Source organism: Peromyscus leucopus, chromosome 19 (assembly GCF_004664715.2).
Source record: "Peromyscus leucopus breed LL Stock chromosome 19, UCI_PerLeu_2.1, whole genome shotgun sequence".
Classification (NCBI taxonomy): domain Eukaryota; kingdom Metazoa; phylum Chordata; class Mammalia; order Rodentia; family Cricetidae; genus Peromyscus; species Peromyscus leucopus.
The window spans coordinates 39,292,440-39,297,406 of NC_051079.1; the positions used below are offsets into that span (position 1 = coordinate 39,292,440).

The window sequence follows — 4,967 nt, forward strand, 5'->3', positions numbered from 1 at the left end:
ATTTTGTCTCAGCTTTTCCCGTATTGTCGCTACTGCTAGGAACTCAGACTCTGCTTTTTTCATTGCTAGGAGGATTCCAAAGACTCCACTGCTTCCTCCATGTCAGCAGCCCCTCCAGGTGTCCTGCATCTCCTTTGCTGGGCTCCACCCTGGGGGAACCCCACACCCCCACACCCCGCTTCTAATACTGGCTTGAAGGGGACATAGGACTACCAGAGAGGATTTGCCATGTTTCAAGAGGTTTTTGTTTGTTTGTTTGTTTGTTTTTTGTTTTTTTTCCCTAGGGCAGTTACAGGTGATTTTCTCATTCCGATAGGTGTTGTTTCCAGGTGAATATAATTTTATCCTTACAAGGAAAAAAAAAAAAAAAAATCTGAGAAGGAAAGACCTGGAAAGCTCTCAGTTTTTGAAAGAAAGATTACTAAGTTTTTTAAGTCTTTCAATTCTTCCCTTGTCTGCCTCAGGGAAAAATTTTGCTGTGCCACTCAGGGCTTAAAAGCTAGGATATCCACAGGAATTTTTTTCTGCCCATTTTCTTTCATAGTATTTTTTCATGACTCCAATTCTTCCCCAGGAGTCTGTATTCATAGTCCCTAGAACACAGCCCCTCTGTCTCATTGCTTTGCTATCTTACTCTAAGTTTTTTTTTTCCTATACTATATAATACCTTTTTTTTTCCAATTTTCAGATAGAAATTAAGAAAGATGGAAAAAGAAAGAAACCTAGAGAGAGAGAGAGATTAGCTCCAGCCTAACCTTTCACTTCGGCATTTCTTTCAGCTGCCTTACTTTATCTATACTCCCCAAAATAGAATATGCCCACCTTCATTATATTACAAATCAGACATGCCCGACTGCTTCCTACAGCGCCCCCAAGCCCCTTTTCACCAAGTCCCTGGTCGCTGTTCAGGTGCCATCTGTGGGAGGCTTACCTATTTCTCTGTGGGGGACCCACTACCACTTTTCCCCAGAGCACTCTTGAGGAGGGAGGAAGGAGAAATATTTAGATAGAAAGATGGAGGGGAGAAGGCTGGGGGAGGTGCAGGAAGAGGGTGGAGGGGAGAGATCTGTGGTTGGTATGTAAAATGAATAGAAAATTTCTTAATAATTAAAAAAAAGAAAAAAAACACAAGATAGCCTCAGGAGGGCCTGGATCAATATTCATCAGCCCCTCCTGTATCTTCTAAAGGGTCTTTTATAAGAATGACAAGAGGTAGAGTAAAAGATGTCCCCATAGCACAATGTACACACCCTTCCAATCACCTGGTAACCATATACGTGGTCAAGTAATCCTCCAATGTAGCCCTGCTGGGTAAAGCAGGCTCAGATCTCACTAGGAAACCTCTGTGGGACTCCACTGTTTCTACTTTCCTTACAGATTCATATTGCAGAGACACAAGCCAGATATTTATTGCTACCTGCTGTGGATATCATTCCGAATAAATAAAACACTGATTGGCCAGTGGCCAGGCAGGAAGTATAGGCGGGACAAGGAGAGAGGAGAATTCTGGAAAGTAGAAGGCTGAGTCAAGGAGACACTGCCAGACATGACACATGGCAAGTTATAGATTTATAGAAATGGGTTAATTTAAGATATAGGAACAGTTAGCAAGAAGCCTGCCACGGCCATACGGTTTGTAAAAAATATAAGTATCTTTATTTTATAAGTGGGCTGTTGGACAGCCAGGGCTTGGTGGGATCCAGAGAGAAACTCCAGATACAAATACCTCTGAATAGCAATAATGATCTCCAATTGCTTACTAAACTTAGTGCACTTTGCCTGGTTGTTTTCTTGTTTACTGTTTCACTGTGCTATCCTCAAAGTTGGTTTGCAGTCGAGGCTTGCCTCAAACCTGCAATCTTTCTCCTCAGTCTCCTTAGACTGGAAGTGTGGGTGTGCAACACTATTCTGGCCAGTTAGAGGTTAATCTGGCAGATGGGCTGCTACAATTGATCATAGGTTCACCATATTTCAAATTTTAACATATTGTGTTTTCCCAGTTTATGTTTTGACATACCAATCCTCCAAAAAAGTCCTTTTCCAGTCTCACCTCTTCCTCCTGGCTTTTCCAAGGACAACTAAATCAGACTGCTCAGTGATGCTGTCTGTCTAGGAATTCCACCAGGAAGTAATTCCTGACTACTACACTGCCAAAACTCTGATCCTTTGGAGTAATGCAAAGCTCTTTGTAAAACTATTTCACTTTTATGCTAACATAAACAGTTTCCAAAAAGAGGAAAGTGCCACAATTATCTCTCTAGTGTTTCCGTCTGGAAGTAGACATAAGTTCCACTGCAACAATTGTCATCATCACACAGGAAGCTGTGCACTCCCGTGGTAGTGCAGACAGCCGAAAACACAGATAACCTTTTGTGCTGATAGCAGTAATTCTCTATAAAATCTATTAGACAGCAGTGTGATACACAGAACATGATATGCAGTTCAAACTTCAATTTAGGAAGAGCGAGAATTCTCATTTAAAAAGTGCATCTCAGGGGATCTGTTGCCGCTCTGATCAGAAATGCCAGTCTCAACATCTTGCTGATCAGTATTAACAACTTGGTTTTTAATTATTTTTTTATTTTTATGTAAGTTAATACTTGCTCACTGACATGAATCAGAAAACATATTCTAATTTACAAAATTGAAAGGGCCAGAGCTAAATGGATTCATGAGTCATGAAGTGGCATGCTTCAGTCTGCATGACCTGCTCATATGAATGCCTGGAGCAGGACACATAAACACTTAGACCTTTAGGATTACATCTTGGTCTTCATAGATCATCTTGGATTTAGATTTTACTCTCTGTAAGGATGGTACACAGTAAACCAGAGGAAGTCTCCACCCAACACATACATATTACACCAAGAAATTGTTTTCCTCTATGTTTTGTTCCTTCGCTGTAGATGCATTAGCTTTTGGAGACATTTTGAAAAATAGCTTATATTCTTATGGAGATAAAAAACATCATTCTTTGTTTTTAACAGACACAGTGTGTAAAGTTTATTTAGAAGTTTTATTAAGCTTCCTTTACCAGATATTTATAAAATGTATTAGGAAATGAAAAACATCTTTACTAATGCAAAGCTTCTATTGGGGGGGAAGAATATATATTTAATACTGAAAAAAAAGAGCCATATAAACTTGATTTAATAAGAAAATCAATGTTTCTTCCTAGCCCAAATAAAAAAAAAAAAACACATTCTTTTTCTTTCTTTTTTTCCCAAAGAATAAGTAGTAATTTATTTAAATAGGTATGACCATGCCCAGAAACCTATCTTATCTCCAGTTCTATGTTCTAGCATGGCAACAGTTTCATAGTGTTAAGGTGACAGAAAAAGAAAGTCAAACATCAGAACACATGAATCCATTGGTGGAAACATCAGTTTTGAGGGTTGTAGCAAAGTGTGGAAATCTCCATCATAGGTCTCACACACTGTTGATGACACTGTTAGAGTGGATTGACGGAAACTAGTGGCTCATTAAGAATACACATAAAGTGTTTTTTTTTTTTTCATTCTTTATTTTTTTAGATTAAAATGTAATTACATCCTGTTTCCCCTTCCCTTTCCTCCCTCCAACTACTCCTGTGTATGCGCTCTTCCCCTGCTCTCTCTCTGAAATTCATGGCGTTCTGTCAAACTTAGAAATGGGCAACGAATGGATTTTGTTTTTAAAATAAAAACAATACCAATGCTTTATTTAATAGTTGCAGGTCATCATGGGTCAAGTGGTGGATATTCAGGACCCAGCAGCCAGGTCAGCGCAACCTCCAAGCCTCTGTTTCTGACTCTAATAGGGTAAGCACATCACCCTCCTAAACTGGGCCTTGGACATTTTGGATGACAGAGCGGCTGGTGTCATTCATAAATTCCACACGCACCTGTGTGCACTGTCCCTGCAAATCAGTCCTGCCCAGCAAGCACTTTGGTTACCCTAGCCAGCTTGATGGGTTTCACATGACTCGTGTCCATGATGGTGGCAATCTGGCAAAGAGCCAATGAATGGCTTTTAAAGGACTTAAAATAGCCCAAAATTGTCTGACTTGCTGAAATATTTTAATTTTCTATAATCACAAAATTAAGTCATTTGGCCTTGTATAATCGTTATCACAGGTGCAGCTCTCTTTGCCCTTCCCCCCTGGGAACTTCAGTTCACAATAAAAAGAATGTTATTGAGGACTTAAAAAAAACATCATCACTAAATCCTGCATTATGAACAATACTCTTTTATGAGTATGGAGTTACTGAAACAGGATCTTGCTAGGTAGCTTTGTGTGATCCAGAACTCACTGTGTGTTCCAGCTCATTCTTGAGTTTACAACAATCTGCCCCTTGACTGTTGAATTACAAGTGTGTGTGGTCACGCCTGGCTGACTGTGATTTTAGAGAGCTTGTGGTTCACTGAGTTTGAAAAGTGTTTCAAATGTCATTATATTGAACAAACAATGAAGCAGAAATGATTCCATTGTTACGCATTAAGGGAAGGATTAGCTTGATCATGTTAAGTAGTGACCATTTCCCTATTGGTACAACCATAGTCTAAATAATCATCATATTTTGTCTGTACTGGCTTCAAGGGCTATCATAATTTTATCTTTCCATTTGAGCTTTTTAGTATCTCCCTGAAATATTATACATACTGGTCCTGTTTACTTAGTTTTGCTCCATGACCAAAGTACCTCAAGGTGTTGTCATTCTTTCAAGTTTTATTTACAAAATTGACAGTAATTATAATATTAGTCATCTATATTTAAATACTACTTTTAATTATTCTTCAATGGGTTGTAATTTTAACATCAAAACATGCTTTCCCAGGATAGCCTAGCAAATAGAAATAGCGTTTAGAGAATTTACTTTTGCTTCAATGAACCTGGCATTTTCAGGATGTCATTACTTATACTCAGTTATGGCCATTGACAGTGATTGTGCCAGACAGGGCTGAGAGAACAGCACCTCTCACACATT

General features: G+C 39.0%; 1 pseudogene; it reads right to left on the minus strand.

Annotated features, from left to right (window-relative positions):
* Positions 1-3,760: 3,760 nt before the first annotated feature.
* On the minus strand, positions 3,761-3,974 carry LOC114694792 (annotated as a pseudogene).
* Between the last annotated feature and the right edge of the window lie 993 nt (positions 3,975-4,967).